Consider the following 18201-nt stretch of genomic DNA (forward strand, 5'->3'; position numbering starts at 1 on the left):
GGTTGATCATGCATCGCCTTCGCAGTTGCTTCTACCTGTGGTGTAATTAAAGTCGGTAACAAATTCCTGAGAGCTTTAGCTACCTCATCAGAAATTATTTGTCGAAGATTCGTCTCTTGTTCAGGAGTTACTTCCAGATTTGGCTGACGTACTGAACCTTGAGATCCAGTGCGTCCACCCTTTTGACCACCTCCTTTAGTATTCGGGGTATTCACCATCTTCAAAACAGAATTTCAACAATTTAGTTCATTCTCAACATGGACTTTTCATATCACACATCACATGCTATTCAATACTAGTACAAATCTAGTATTTTCACAATTACTTTTCTTCCACACTCCTTTAATCCAAGGAGTTTCTTAATCTTTATCCCACAGTTCAAGTCTATAATCCCCAATCCAGGATCTAGTTCTCTTGAATCACTTGTCACAGGCTAATATCCCGTGATCATGTTAACCAAGAAGACAAAGACCATGCCACTGGAATAGCTTGCCATTGGGTTCAAAAGGGGGCATCCTAGCCCAAGGGACGTTGTTATGCTAGTTGTTGCTGTCTGGATGAGTCGCTGAAGTGCGTGACAATGATGGGGGTCGTAGCCTTCTAGAGATATAATTGGTCGGGGGCTAGTGCTGCTTTCCTGATGAGCCCATGGCAGGGCAAAACCAGTTGGTGTATGTAACAGGGGAGGGCTGGTATGGGGTTTTATGGGGGACCTCGGTACGCCGCATGGGCAAGGAGTAATGCCGAACTTCTGTCCGTGACAAGTGGTATCAGAGCTAAACGACAAAGGGACATGCCAGTATGATCGTGCATATTCGTGGGGTCCGTAGAAGTATAGACTTGCTGGTGGGTTGCTGCGAAGTCAAGAGCAATATACCGATGAATGCTCTACCTCCTTGAAGGAAGTAATGTGGGTGTCCACATGCCGAGGATTCTGACTTCGAAGGATAACAGTTGGGATCCAGTGTAGCGTTACGCGATCATACTTGGCATCAGAAGAAAGGCCATTTCGAACGGACAAAAGTTCATCTTCCATCGCACGAGGACGTGCGATAATTTTATGGTGGGAGAGTGTCACGGGCTAATATCACGTGACCGTGTTGACCAAGAAGACAAAGACCATGTCACTGGAATAGCTTTCCATTGGGTTCAAAAGGGGGCGTCCTAGCCCAAGGGACGTTGTTATGCAAGTCCTTGATATCTGTACGAGTCGTTGAAGTGCGTGACAAGGAATGGGGCCGAAGCGTTCTAGAGATACAATTGGTCGGGGGCTAGTGCTGCTTCCCTGATGAGCCCATGGTAGGGCGAAACCAGTTGGCGTGTGTAACATGGGAGGGCTGGTATCAGGGTTTTATGGGGGACCTCGGTATGCCGTACGGGCAAGGAGTAATGTCGAACTTGTGTCCGTGACACACTGCTCTGATACCAACTTGAAACAACCAATCCAACATATAACAAACAAACCTTTTCTTTAAAAATTACTCTTGGATTTTATATAAGTATTTATATATTCTATCCAAAATACATTTATGTTACTTAATATACAAACGAAAAGTAATTCAAAAGACTAAAATTTTTACAACAAAGTGTAACTACATAATGTTTCTACACAAAAGTTTTATATATATATATATATATATATATATATATATATATATATATATATATATATATATATATATATATATATATATCAGTGTTGTAAAAATCGGCCTAGGCGGCCGATTAATCGGCGCCTAGGCGCTAGGCGGACTGCAACCAACTACGTTTATGTGTAATCGCTCAAGGTAATCGGGGCTGGTCAACGCCGGTCAAACTCGAAGCTAATCGGGTCTAATCGGTGCTAATCGGATCTAGGCGGTTTAATTGGTCAACGGATTTTCAAAAAAAATTAGGGGCAAAATTGTCAAAACTGAAAAGTTTTGCTAGGGTTCGTTCTCGCTTCTCATTCTATCGCCCCCCTGTGAAAACGTTTTCTGTGGTTTCTCACTTTTTCTCTCGACTCAAATCCGAAATCAGAGAACTTGAAGCTCACCCTCGTCCTCGCCCTCACCTCTTGAAGCTGGAATCCGTGAAATCCGAGCGCACCCTTCCGTTTCTCCTCCGCCTTCGTCGCTGTTAGAGCCTCATTTTTCTTCCGACAGCAACATCGGTCTTTATCATCTACACGGTTAGTTCTTCAAACTTCGACTTTACTGATTAACCTCTATTAATCTCGTGAAGAACTGAAGGACTCGTCCTCAACTGATTTGTGAAGAACCGAAGGACTCACCCTCGCCATCGCCGGAATCTGTGAACTTCGCCCTCGCCATCGCCGAAATCTATGAACTCTGCCTAATCTACACAGGTTAGTTGTCGTCGATTTAGTTCTATTATGCTGTTAATCAACTGATTTGTGCTGTCAAATTCCGATTTAGTCTATTGTCGTCGATTTAATTTGTTAATCAACCGATTTGTGATGAACTGGTGATGAAGTATATACTCGAACCTGTTGCTTCACATTGAAGACGCAAGTCTGTTCACAAATCAACCGATTTTTTCTATTGGAAGATTGAGTTTACCTGTTGCTTCACATAGAGCTGAGATTTAGTTTACAGAACAGTTATTACGAAAGGAATGAAAACCCAGATTTGTTTTTCAACTTTGGGAATCAAATTGTATTTCTTGACTGAATCATTTGGTCATCCTACAGAAGCTCAAGTAGTCAATCATCTCTTCCTGATCAAGATCAAGCAGGTTCTTCATAGTTCCAAACAGTTACAAATTCATGGAAATCAAGATTTAATGCTATTTCAATGAGGTTAGGATTTCCTAAAAATGACATGATTTTGGACAAAGTCACTAGTTCCTTCATAGTTCGAAACTAATATCTTCAACTCGGTTAACCAATCAAAGATTTCATTGGTTGTCTGCAAAAGTGAGTAGTTACATTTTCATTCATTCATGTTGTAATATTTGCTTTTGTTCTCACTTTTGTAATGATTTTTTGTAGGTTGTCATGTACCCGTATCCAGATATGTCGTGTAGAGGGAGCAAATTACCATTTGGTCCTTAATAAACAGTGGGGGTGGGAGGGGTGGAGATGGATTAAACACATGGTTTAATATTTCACAACTTTATTTTTCTATCTGCTTGTGAAAAAAACCTTCATATAGAAACATAGATTTGGTATGGATAGCATACGTTATTAGGTATTACTGGATTGTTTGGAGGATTTGTGTTGAATTATTTGGTATACCATTATTGTGGAGAGAGCTTGATATTGGGTTAATCACAAGAATGACCATAGTGCTCGATCTCATTCCTGATTGAAGAACAGTCTCATTCTAAACTGATTATGCTTATTTTGGATGATAAATGGTTGTGCTTGGTAAACTTATTAAGTTATTGAACTTTTATGCTTATTTACTTATATTCTTAGTATTAAAGTTAGATTTATAAAATGTTGAATTATTTTTTTAATAATTAATGGTCCCCGATTAATCCCTCGATTAATCCCCGTCTAACCGATTAATCCCTAGACCCCAGTCCACCGCCTAGCTAACGTCTAGCATTTTCTGCAACCTTGATATATATATATATATATATATATATATATATATATATATATATATATATATATATATATATATATATATATATATATATATATATATATATAAAATAAAGTTCTTTTCTGTCCCCGTTAGAAAAGATCTTCGCTTCTTCTTTTCTTTAATCCTGAAAAACAAATTTCAAATACAAATTCTTATATAATTTAAGAATTTATATAAATGGTTAAATCAACATCATAACATCACTAATTCCTTTCTCCATTGCTTAACCTATTAACCAATTCCATATACCCTTTTTAGTCTCCATTCCGAGATTTTGAAATTTCACTCCAAACACAATTCATCACATTAACTCCAATCCGAGTTATGATGAATTTTTCTTCATAATTCAATCACCATCGTATACCAAAACCTTGATGATAAGACATCTGATGGATTTTGAGCATTATAACAATCCTATGGTGCACATACAACCCTAGATGCTTTGGCTCTAAGTTTTCTCAAGTTATACATGCAATATCATTTCATCCAAAGCATACACCCTAGCTAGCATGCAATTGGAGATATACAACATAAAAACTAGTTAGATGAATACCTCTTTGTTATAACTTGTAGAACCTTGCCTTTCAAGAGCTTAGCACCTCAAATGTGATGCCTCAAATGAGTCACAAACACCAAATGCAAAATGAGGCTTATGAGAGAGAGGTTAGGAAGCACAAATCGGCTAGGGTTTCACCTTGAAGTTCTTGTGGCCGATTTTAAGGTGCTTAGGGGTTACTTTTATAGTGTGGAATTCCTAGGGTTTCATACATGTAAAACCTAATTCACCATGACTCTTCATATTTTATGGCCCTTTGGACTAAACGCTAATGGACTCTCATATAGGTTTAGTCCATGCCTAATCAACATGGATCATTAGCCCAAACTATAAGTATCACTGATTTACCAAATAAGTCCCTGTAAATTTAATTAGTCTCTTTTGATACTAAATTAATTCCAAATTAATTCTTGATCAATACCAATTAATAATATTATTTCTCAATTAATATATTATTCATATAATATATTAATAAACCACAAATAACCTCTTTCTCAAATATCCATCCTATCAAATTGCTCCGGTGAAGGCAACCCAAAAGAACCATGCTACTATCGGGTCAAGTACATACCAATTATAGTTATGGGATTAGACACTTAATCCAACAGTCTCCCACTTGGATAAGTCTAATAACTATAAATGCCAATGCAACTTTAAAATCCGATTAGCAATCGTAGCTTTCAAAATCCGCTTTCCAACTCTGATCAAGTCAATGACACGTCCTTTAGATAAGTGATCATATAATCCTCTGTTCTTCAAGATATCGTGTGGACAAAGACATGGAATAAGGTCATACTCATTGTCCATCAGTTTGTTTCCCTGTTTTTGATTTGTTTGACATAGAACTTAATTGAACACATCAATTGAGTCCTGACCGGGCCCGATACATAAGTCAAAACAAAATCATTGAGGAGCCCAAGATATCGCTTTAATCCTCTTAGGATAAAAGAAACAGATAAACTTCGACTTATATTCTTGTACTGATTACTTGTTAAATCATACACAACAACACGTTTTATAACATCAAGTTACTGATGCGTTTTCATGCTATCAATGCATAACCAACTTGTAATCAACAACTCATATATCTTAGTTTGAAGACTATACGATATTATCGTCTCACAATCACCCGTGATAAATTCCATGAAGTGATTCATGTGAGTGTGGGTTTAATCCAATACTCAAATTCTTATTTCAAGAGTACTCATGAACGTTGCAGCAAACCTTTGCTATGTCTAAAACACCTTAGACAATCTACAAGCCGATTCATGACAGTATAACTTCATAACCTACTTCTAAAGTATGATCGAATGTGGATAGTTTGAATAATCATATTATTCTGGAAGTTAAAACATGCAAAAGTGAAACACAAAATAAACAATTGACAAAAGATAGTAAACTTTACTTATAAATAAAACTCTTATTATTTAATCATCAAATGTCAATTACATTTATTTATTACAAGTTTCTAACTGTCTATCTAATCACTAAAGATAATATCGTCCCTCAGGCCAATGCTCCTAGCATGCTGAAAATGCTTAACCATACTCAGTCCATTCGTAAGGGGATATGCTGGGTTATCCTCTGACAATACCCTCTTCACTACGAGGAGTCCCTCTTCTACTCGATGTCTTATGAAGTGATATTTTTTGTCGATGTGCCTGGATCTGCCATGATCCCTTGGTTCCTTGGTTAAGGCGACCGCACCCTTGTTGTCACAGAAAATCTCCATATGCTCCTTTACAGCTGGTACAAATCCAAGGTCTCCGATGAAGTTCTTTAGCCATATTTCCTAATTCGACGCTTTGCTTGCTACTATGTACTCTAATTCGCACGTTGAATCAGCTATGATCTCCTGTTTCGAGCTTTTCTATGTTACTGCTCCTCTATTGAGGGTAAATACCCAGCCCGAATGAGAGCGAAAATTATCTATGTCGCTCTGAAAGCTGGCGTCACTATACCTTGTCACTCTCAAGTCATCACTCCCACACTCCCACCGAGGGTAAGGACCAAGTCCTTAGTCCTCCGCAGGTACTTAAGAATGTTCTTTACTGTTATCTAGTGAGTTCTACCAGGATTCCCTTGATATCGACTAACCACGCTCAAAACAAAAGCCACATCATCGCGAGTACATGTCATAGCATACATGATCGAGCCAACGGCAGAAGCATATGGTACTCGACTCATTTATGCTATTTCGGCATCGGTACTCGGACTCTGAGTCTTACTCAGTTTGGTATTGCTCTGGATAGGCAATTCTCCTTTCTTGGAATTCTCCATGTTAAAACGTTTCAACACCTTGTCCAAGTAGGTACTTTAACTAAGTCCTATTAGTCTTTTACTCCTATTTCTCAATATCCTTTTCCCTAGAATGTAAGCAGCTTCCCCGAGGTCCTTCATAGCAAAACCCCAAGCCAGGACTTAACTTCCTGCAAGGTTGGAACGTCGATTCCTATGAGTAGTATGTCATCCACATATGATACCAGAAAGATAACTATACTCCTACTAGCCTTGAAATATACGCAAGACTCATCCTCGCTTCTCGAAAATCCAAACTCTTTGACTTTCTCATCGAAACAAAGATTCCATCTGCGAGATGCTTGCTTTCATCCATAAATGGATTTCTCAAGCTTACACACTCTATCAGGGTACTTTGCATCCAGAAAACCCTCTGGCTGACTCATGTAAACATCTTCAGTCAACTTCCCATTAAGGAAAGCGGTTTTGACATCCATTGCCCTATTTCATAATCATGAAACATAGTTATGGCTAGCATTGTTGGATTTTGAGCACTATAACTCTCCTATGGTGCACATGCAACCCTAAATGCTTTGGATCTATTTTTTCTCTAATTATAGATGCATATTTTCTTTTTTCCAAAGCACATATCCTAACTAGCATACAAATTGTCAAATGAACAATACAACTAGTTAGCTGACTTACCTCTTAGAAGGACTTGCAGTTCTTGACCTTTGAAAGCTTGAGCACCTCAAGTGTGATGCCTCTAATGGTTCACAAACACCAATATGCAAGAGGAGGCTTGAGAGAATAAGTTACTTGCACAAAATCAATATCACTCTTCAAGAATGTTGTGGCATACAATGGTGTAACCGATTTTGGCCATGAGGGGTTCCTTTTATAGTGTAGCAAATGCTAGGGTTACACCTTGCAAACCCTAATGACCTTTCATATTACTTAGGCTCCATGGGTTAAACCTCCATGGACTATCCATGGATTATCTCATTAGTTTAGCCCACCCAAATAACCATGGATCATTAGCACACACTATAAGAATCATTGATTTACACAATCAATCCCCATATATTTAATTAGTCTCTTTTGATCACAAAATTAATAAATTAATTATTGATCAATAATAATTAAATAATATGATTTCTCAATTAATATATTATACTTATAATATATTAATAAATCACAAATAACCTTATTCTCAAAAGTCCTTCCTATCAAATTGCACTGGTGAAGGTAACCCAAAAGGACCATGCTACAATCGGGTCAAGTACATCCTAGTTATAGTTATGGGCTTGGACACCAAATCCAACAGTCTCCCATTTGGATAAGTCTAATAACTATAGCTGCCAATGTGACTTCAGGATCCGACTTAGCAATCACAGTTTTCAAAAGCCGCTGTCGAACTCTGACCTAGTCAGTGACTCGTCCTTCAAATAAGGGATCATATACTCCTATGTTCTTAAGATATCTATGCGGACAAATACATGGAACATAGTCATACTTATTGTCCTGCAATTTGTTTTCCGGTTTGCGATTCGTCTGACATAGAACATAACTGAACACATCAATTTAGTTCTGACCGGGCCCGCACATAGTCAAAACAGAATCATCGAGGGGCCCAAGATATCGCTTTTAATCCTCTTAGGATAAAAGAAACATATAAACTTCGACATTATATGCTTGTACTAACTACTCATGAATCCATGCACAACGATACGTTTTATAACATCAAGTTACTGATGCGTTTTCGTATCATCAATGCACAACCAACTCGTAGTCAACAACTCATATATCTTAGTTTGAAGATTATATGATATTATCGTCTCCCACTAACCTCTTGACATATAAGATTCTCTTTTTCAAGAAACATTACTTGACAACAAATATTCAAGAGTTAGTGCGATTTCTTATCAAGACAAACACTTTTGACAATTGGTCTTAGTTAATATTTGTTTTATCCAAAACATTACAACTTACCAATTTCAAATGTACAAGAGTATAAAACATTTTACTCTACATTTGCTGATATGTCACTCAATATACAATCTTGGAGTATAACTCTAAGATTTGATTTTGGAACGAAGTATGATTCATCTTAATTGATTTAACCATTTCAACAATTCCTGATTCCTCTTTTTAGCCAAACAAATGCACTAAGGCGTCCTTAGAGGATCAAATTGTGATATGGTTTTCATAATCATTAAGATGATCATAAAACAAGATACTCAAGTACTCTCCCATCTTTTCAGATTGGAGAAACTTTTATCTTTCTGCCGACTTTGATTCTTCTTATTCGTTCTGCTATACATTGAGACTTTTCAATGACTCAAAATTATACTTAATCTTGTAAGCATAACCATATCTACTAACTTTAGTAAACCATAACGAATAGTCTTATCGTTCTTTGTGGTGGATCTGACCAGCGCACAACTAAGTGTACCCGATCCCCTGGTCCTTCACTTAACTCACCTCTGTATGTAAACAAGGAATTAGTCCTAATTTCCTAAAGATGAAGGTTCTCATTCATCATACAATACAAGTTGCATGATCCCAAGTTTCTGTCCAATTGAAACTTGGGTGATGAGAATATTTCCTTATTTGGTAAATTTAGACATTACCACAAACGAAAGAATCAAATCCATATTGCTAAAAATACAAACATCAATTTTCACATATGCCATTGCAAGGAAATATAAATAAGATAAAAAATCAAAATTTTATTTATTTTCTAAAAGGTGCGGAAAACTTTTCCTTACAATGCATTTACAAATGAAAACTATGTTACTACATATTTCCAAGCAATCTATCATAACTCCTAAGCAGCAGCTCAAAAATCTGATCATCGAACCATGCGATTGAAATGCGTCTCTTCGCGATCAGACTCAACATTGTTTTTCTTTAAGCTTCCTTTCTTTTCTTCGATCCTGAAGTAGAGTCAAACCTTTTTGACTTTACCTTCTCTTAGATCTTTCAGGTATTCAGCGAAGCTTCGCTTCCAATGTCCCTTCAAATGGCAATAGAAACAAGTGGATTCTTTGGAATTTGAACATGGAACTATATCAGAACTGGCTTTTCTCTTATGGTCGAATATTTTGACCATAGCCAATTCCCTTCCCATAGGATCTTTTCTAGACTATTTATGTCATTACCTATGTCCATGGCATCTTGCGAAGTAGATCTTCCAATCAAATTTGCTTGACCATTGCGCCAAATTATTGTTGATTCAGCAGCAATAAGCAAATAGGTAAGATCAATAAGGGTCATGTCGCGGTCTGTGATATGGTAATCTTTAACAAACTGACTATACGGATCGGGAAGTGACTGAAGAACCAAGTCAACAGCCAACTTCCTCGGGAAAACGACACTCAACATTCCCAGCTTGTCAATGTGTGACTTCATATCCAAGACATGTACACACATAGACCTTCCATCTTGGTGTTTACTAGCCAATAGGGCTTGAGTGACCTTGAACTTTTCAAGTCTTCAAATTTGTGGGTCAGGGAGAATAATTGGAGGAGGTGGAGGAAGTGAAATGTGATATTGTGGAATATCATCTTCATGTGGAAAGTTTTTTCCAAAAGATTTGGGAAGACCATAGTTGTCTGAACTAGACATCTACAAGGGAGAAATTCAAGTTAGTTGATTTAAGTCCTTAATATAACACCCAAAACGAAATATTAAGGCTAGGACCCAACCCAATATTTTACAATTGCGAAGAGGGATGCCGTAATCCAATTGTAAAATATTTGAAGGTAGGTAAATGACGATTTACCAATTTCCACCACGAAAAATGAAATAGATTATTAAGTTTTAATTGGATTGAAATTCCTAGATCCTTTGAGATTCATTGAACTTTTCAATGACATGTTTAAATCTCGATTGTGCCCTTCAATTTTGTGACTGGAATGCCGAGGATCACAAACAAGGTGTGAATAACCATGCAAACTAGCTTGGTACACTCAATGTTACAAATCACTTAATAAATGTGCCGGTTAACCACACACACTCCATTGATCTATGATTAACACCAAGTTACCCTTTGCCACACATTGTCAGTCCCAGATTAGCGTGCCGGTTAACCACACACGCTCCACTAACGACTTAACAAGGTGCAAAGTGGAATTTCATGGATTAGCACCATTTTCACATTTTCCTAAAGTAACTAAGATTGGAAATTTTAATAAAAGTTTAGTTACTTTATATTTATCATTATACTTTTAATGAGGGAGAATTAATGTCCTATCCTACATGTGCGGCTAACAACCCTCCACCAGTCAAGGAAGCGGTGGGTGAGAGTGGACACCCATTAAACTACCATTTTATAGGCAGTAACCTTATACCCCCCTTATAGACCAGCTTCGTGAATGAGGCCTACTAACGGTAAGACTGACTTGTCTTATACATACATACATATATATATATACATACATATATATATATATATATATATATATATATATATATATATATATATATATATATATTATTAAACTTAAACTATTATAAAGTATAAGGGTTGAATTTTAACTTTTAAAACTCTAGGGTTTGGAATTAAAGTTTTATTAGTGAGACTTTACAAATTTCAAAACTTGAGGGCAAGTTTTGAAACTTGTCAAAACTCTTCATTTCTGTAACTTATGAGCTAATGTAGGTTTTATGAAAAGACTCTTGATATTCCATAACTTGAGGACAGGTTATGGAGTTCATTAAAACATTTATGATAAGACTTTTCATGTTCCATAACTTGAGGACAAGTTATGGAACTCATTAAAGAACATTTAGATCAATTCTAACAAGGAAAATTATCATATAATTTTTTAATCATGATCTAAACTAACTCATAAGGCAAAATAGTTTCAAATAAAATGATACAAGTAATTAGCGTAACATATAAACTAACAACTATTATAAGAATTTTGACAACTATCTTTTGATAAATCTTGGAATTCATCACTTATGAGTTTAATTGCATTTTAATGGATGAGACCTTTCATTTTCCATAACTTGAGGACAAGTTATGGTGGTCATTAAAATTCATTTAGATCAATTTTCAACAACTAAAATTATCATATGATTCTAGATTGATCTAGCTAAACTCATAAACAAGATAATATCAAGTCAACAGTTTGCAAGCAACTTTGTTTATCATATAAATCAACAATTATCTTAAAAACTTTGACAATTATCTTGTGATTGGATCTGCATAATCACTACCATATCATAAAAAAAAATTTAATGATGTAAAACAGTTTGTAGTAGTGATTCCAATCCATTCTAGGTCAAGAAAACTCGAATTTCTACCACCAGAACCATGGACTCGACGAGTGCATGAACTGACTCATCAAGTTTCCCTTGTTACTGAGTGGACTCGTCGAGTCAGCCAGTGGACTCGGCGAGTTCATCAGTCAGAGGCCATAAATTCGATTTTTTTCAACTTTGAAAAACAACAAGCATCAAGTATAACAGAAAACAATCATAGGCTCTGATACCACTGTTGGGTTTTGAGCACTATAACACTCCTATGGTGCACATGCAACCCTAAATGCTTTGGATCTATGTTTTCTCTAATTATACATGCATATTTTCAATTTTCCAAAGCACATATCCTAACTAGCATACAAATTGTCAAATGAACAATAGAACTAGTTAGATGACTTACCTCTTAGAAGGACTTGTAGTTATTGACCTTTGAAATCTTGAGCACCTCAAGTGTGATTCCTCTAATGGTTCACAAACACCAATATGCAAGAGGAGGCTTGGGAAAATAAGTTACTTGCACAAAATCAATATCACTCTTCAAGAATGTTGTGGCATACAATGGTGTAACCGATTTTGGCCATGAGGGGTTCCTTTTATAGTGTAGCAAATGCTAGGGTTACACCTTGAAAACCCTAATGACCTTTCATATTACTTACGCTCCATGGGTTAAACCTCCATGGACTATCCATGGATTATCTCATTGGTTTAGCCCACCCAAATAACCATGGATCATTAGCCCACACTATGAGAATCATTGATTTACACAATCAAACCCCATATATTTAATTAGTCTCTTTTGATCACAAAATTAATAAATTAATTATTGATCAATACTAATTAAATAATATGATTTCTCAGTTAATATATTATACTTATAATATATTAATAAATTACAAATAACCTTATTCTTAAAAGTCCATCCTATCAAATTGCACTGTTGAAGGCAACCCAAAAGGACCATGCTACAATCGGGTCGAGTACATCCCAGTTATAGTTATGGGCTTAGACACCTAATCCAACAAGCATAACCCTTATAGATTTGATCTTCGCTACTGGTGAGAAGGTCTCGTCATAGTCAACTCCAGGAGTTTGAGTAAATCTCTTCACAACCAATCGTGCCTTATATGTGTGTACTTTCCCATCCATGTCGGTCTTCTTCTTGAAGATCCACTTGCACCCGACCGTCTTACTATCTGGTACATTGTCAACCAAGTTCCAAACTTGATTGTCATACATAGACTGTATCTCGCTGTCCATCGTCTCTTTCCACTTCGCAGACTCTTGGCCCGAAATGGCTTCCTTGTAGTTATTAGGTTCATCCAAATTTACCAGTGTGCTATCACTGATAAACGTATCACCTTCACTTGTTATATGAAAACCATATAACACAGGTGGACACACTAACTCTACTGGAACGTCTCTGAGGTAAGGACTTGTCAAATGGTTCAACAGGAGTCTCATCCTCAGGTTGAGTGCTACTGTTAGAACTTCCTTCATCGCTTAACTCTTGAAGCTCTTCAAGGTCAATTTTCCTCCCACTATCCACTTGGTATATGAGTTCTCTTTCACGAAAGACAACCCTTCGTGCTACGAAGACCACGTTATCACTAGGTCTATAGAACAAATATCAAAAAGGATTTATGTGGGTAGCCGATGAAAATACACCGCTCACTACGAGGTTCGAGCTTGTCGTGAGACTCTCGTCTTACGAAAGCCTCGCAACCCCAAACATTGATATGCGCTAACGAGGGAACCTTCCCTGTCCACATCTCGTGAGGTGTTTTGGCAACCTTCTTAGTTGGGACTAGATTAAGGATATGGGCGGCAGTCTCTAAGGCATACCCCCATAATGAGATAGGTAACGAAGCTCGACTCATCATGGAACGAACCATATCCAATAAGGTTCGATCGCGCCTCTCAGCCACACCATTAAGCTGCGGTGTCCTAGGTGGCGTCAATTGTGAAACAATTCCACATTCCTTAAGATAGTCGTGGAACTCAATACTAAGATACTCACCACCTCGATCGGATCAGAGCATCTTTATCTTCCTGCCCAATTGATTCTCCACTTCTTGCTTAAACTCTTTGAACTTTTCAAAGGTTTCCGACTTGTGCTTGATTAATTAGATATATCCATATATGCTATAATCTTCGGTAAAGGTTACATAGAAGCGATTAGCATCCCTTGTGGCAGATCTGAAGGATCCACACACATCTGTGTGCATGAAATCCAACAAACTCTCACCTCTTTCACAAGTACCAGTGAAGGGTGACTTGGTCATCTTTCCAAGCAAACAAGATTCGCACGTGATCCGACTTTAAGTCAAATGACTCCAACACCCCATCCTTTTGGAGTTGGGCTATGCGCTTCTTGTTGACATGTCCAAGACGATAATGCCACAAGCGTGCTTTGACCAAACCATTGGACGAATCAATATGCAATACATTATTTCCTAAGTCGTCTACAACCATCACAGTTTCATATATACCATTACAAGGCAATGCTTCAAAATAAAATTTATCATTATAAAAAGCATTAATAGAACCAATTTCATTGTTAAATGAAAATCTAAAACCTTGTTTATACAAACCATGAAAAGAAATAACGTTTCTCGCCATATCAGACGAATAGCAACAATTATTCAACTCTAGCCCTAACCCATTACTAAGCAATAAAGAATAAACTCCAATCTTGGTGACATGCGACACTTTCCTATTCCCCATGATCAAGTTCATCTTCCCGTGCTTCACATCCCTACTTCTTTTTAGACCCTGCAAATCAGAACAAATTTGAAAATCACATCCTGTATCAAGGACCCAAGAATTATCATGTGATGAGTTGTTAGATTGAATAGTGTAAATACCTGCGAAGGTGGGCTTTATCTTCCCATCCTTAATGTTCTACAAGTATTTAGGGCAGCTTCGTTTCCAATGCCCCTTTTCATGATAATGGAAACACTCTGCTTCCTTTGGATTGGATGAGGGAGTAGTAGAACCACCTTTAGACCCACTAGAAGAGGATCCATCACGAGACTTTCCCTTGTGATTCTTTTTAGGAGCTTTCCTTTTCTTCCCTTTACCATGTCCAATTGCCAGGACTGGAGCAACAGTAGTAGGAGTGAGAACAACAGACTTGCCTTTTAAACTACTTTCAACAGTTCTCATAAGTCCTTGAAGCTTGCTAAGAGTGACCTCCTCCTTGTTCATATGATAAGTCATACGGAACTGATCATAACAAGAAGGTAAAGAGTGTAGGATAATGCCGATAGCCAACTCTTCGTCAAAATTGACATTCAACTTTAGCAAGCGGTCCACATATCTCTGCATCTTTTGCAAGTGGTCCGTGATGGACTCTCCATACTTCATTTTTGTTGTTATTATGGAGGCAATGATTTCATACCTTTCTTAACAAGAACTCTGATGGTACATTTCTATCAAGTCTTGGTGCATCTTGAAAGGCCAGAAGTCCTCGTAGGACTTCTGAAGCTCATAAGTCATAGTGGCTAAGATGATGCACGACACCTTTTTCACGTCCTTCTCATGAGCCCTATACTCAGCCAATTGCTCAGGAGTAGCGGTTTATTCATCAATCTCCTTTAGCTCTTTATCGAGAACATATTCTTTTTCCTCGTATCAAATGGCCATACGAATGTTACGAATCCAATCGTTAAAGTTTTATCCATCGAAGATTACCCTCCCACATAAGTTCATGAGGGAAAAAGAGCCAGAAGAGTTGGAGCCAGAAGCATTGTTTGAGGTAGACATCTGAAAAGAAAGACAAGTTTCATTAGATAGGAATTCCTTAATATAACACCCAAATGAAATATTAAGGCTAGGACCCAAACACAATAATTCACAACTTAGAAAACGGATTTCGTAATCTAATTGTAAATTATTTGAAGGGAGGTAAATGACGATTTACCAATTTTCACCACCCAAAACCAAAATTTAAAAGAATTAAGTTTTATGAAAATCCTAGATCTTTGAGATTCATTGAACCTTTTCAATGGCATGTTTAATCTTGATTATGCTCTTCAAGTTTGTGACTGGGATACCGAGGATCACAAACAAGGTGTGAATAACCATGCAAATGTGCTTGGTACTCTTGATGTCATTTATCACCTAATCAATATGTCGGTTAACCACACATGCTCCATTGATATATGACAAACATCGAGCTACCCTTTGCCACCCATGTTAGTCCAAATTAGTGTTCCGGTAAACCACACACGCTCCACTAACGACTTGGAAAGGTGCAAAGTACAATTTCATGGAATAACACCATTTTCACATTTTTCCTAAAGTATCTAAGATTGGGAATTTAGAAAAGTGTTTAGTTACTTCTTATAATTATCATTATACTTTTAAATGAGAATTAATGTCCTATCCTACCCGTTCGGCTAACGACCCTCCACTAGTCAAGGAAGCGGTGGGTGAGAGTGGACACTCATCCAATCGTCATTTTATAGGCAATTTCCTTATACCCCCCTTATAGACTTGCTTCGTAAATGAGGTCTACTAACGGTAAGACTGACTGTCTTATACATATATATAAGTATTAAGCTTTTAATGTTACAATAGTATAAGGGTTGAATTTTACACTTTTAAAACTTTAGGGTTTAGAATTTAAATATTTCAAAATTAAAACCTTTTAATCAACCTTTTAAATTCCAAAATTTGAGGGCAAGTTTTGAAACTTTTCAAAACTCTTGGATCAATTTGATAAAAATTAAATTAATCATATAATTAACTATATCACAAAATTGACCTAATCTAATATCACATAGCAAAATGATTCAAATCAAATTCTACAAATAATTAGTTTTTCACAAAATCAAGTAATTATCTTAAAATTTGACAATCACCATTCAATTGGATGAGGATAATCATTACCTTATCAGAAAAATCAAATTTTATCATTTAAAACAGTTTGTGGTAATGATCTTAATCCAAAACTGGCCAAAAAAACTCGAAAATCTGCAAACAGAGGATCCTACTCGTCGAGTTCATGGCATGGACTTGACGAGTTCATCACATATGATCCAACTCGTCGAGTTCCCTTATGGGACTCGACGAGTCTAGAAGTCAGTTAGATGACATTTTTCAGCTTTGAAAATGACATACACCCTAGCTGGCATGCAATTGGAGATATACAACATAAAAACTAGTTAGATGAATACCTTTTTGTTGTAACTTGTAGAACCTTGCCTTTCAAGAGCTTAGCACCTCAAATGTGATGCCGCAAATGAGTCACAAACACCAAATGAAAAAGGTGGCTTATGAGAGAGAGGTTAAGAAGCACAAATCAGCTAGGGTTTCACCTTGGAGTTCTTGTGGCCGATTTTAGGGTGCTTATGGGTTACTTTTATAGTGTGGAATTCCTAGGGTTTCATACATGTAAAACCTAATTCACCATGCCTCTTCATATTTGATTGCCCTTTGGACTAAACCCTAATGGACTCTAATATAGGTTTAGTCCATGCCTAATCAACATGGATCATTAGCCCAAACTATAAGTATCACTGATTTACCAAATAAGTCCCTGTAAATTTAATTAGTCTCTTTTGATACTAAATTAATTTCAAATTAATTCTTGATCAATACCAATTAAATAATATTATTTCTCAATTAATATATTATTCATATAATATATTAATAAACCACAAATAACCTCTTTCTCAAATATCCATCCTATCAAATTGCTCCGGTGAAGGCAACCCAAAAGGACCATGCTACTATCGGGTCAAGTACATACCAATTATAGTTATGGTCATAGACACCTAACCCAACAACATCATGTACATATATGTAACTAAAAGATGTTTATTCAATAACTTGTAAGTAAATGCATTATTACTCACCTTGTCTCCTACAACTTGTTTGGATGATAACCTGAAATCGAGACTTCTTTGCGTGTACCTTCCTCTTGTTTCCCTGTTCAATAATCATTCCATAACCCTTGTTAACACAATGAATCACACATTTATGTTCATCCATATTACCCTTTATGATTAAGGTTATACTATCCTTGATGATTAATAAGAATATTTACATATACAACTTGAATTTATTCATCAAATCCCTTATCTAGTTTATTGTAACTGTGTTATATTCACAAACATCTAAACTAATCAATTAAGGACTTAACCCATTAAGTCACTTCTTCCTTAATCTATGAACCAAATTCCTTACAATTCCAAACAACATATAAAGCTCATAAACAATGTTTTTAAGCTATATCCAAACTATGTAATATCAATTAAAGATCAAACTTTCAGCTATTAAACAAAAATTTACCCATCTAGGGTTTCAATGAAGAACACCACATCAAGCCCTAAATTCAAAGAAATTGATGTTGGAAATGCATAAACATTACCTTAATCCAACAAATTGAAGTTCAAACCCTTCAATCCTTTTGAAATCACGCTTGGGGAGCTTAAGTGTGTGTAAATAACACCTTAGGATTAGTGTGTTGAGGTGTTTTATCCGTAACATTTGTTCTTAATCTAAATAAATTTAAGCACCAGTTCTGTGCTC

At 36.6% G+C, this 18201-nt stretch overlaps 1 long non-coding RNA gene across 1 annotated transcript; it reads left to right on the forward strand.

The window, feature by feature from the left end:
- Positions 1 to 1969: 1969 nt before the first annotated feature.
- On the forward strand, positions 1970 to 2853 carry LOC145109921 (uncharacterized). The gene is made up of 3 exons (XR_013709335.1): positions 1970 to 2170; positions 2224 to 2347; positions 2693 to 2853. It is a non-coding gene; the product is annotated as an uncharacterized LOC145109921 (long non-coding RNA).
- Positions 2854 to 18201: the final 15348 nt, after the last annotated feature.

Source organism: Lactuca virosa, chromosome 4 (assembly GCF_052849685.1).
Source record: "Lactuca virosa cultivar CGN04683 chromosome 4, Lactuca_virosa_CGN04683_v6, whole genome shotgun sequence".
Taxonomy (NCBI): Eukaryota; Viridiplantae; Streptophyta; class Magnoliopsida; order Asterales; family Asteraceae; genus Lactuca; species Lactuca virosa.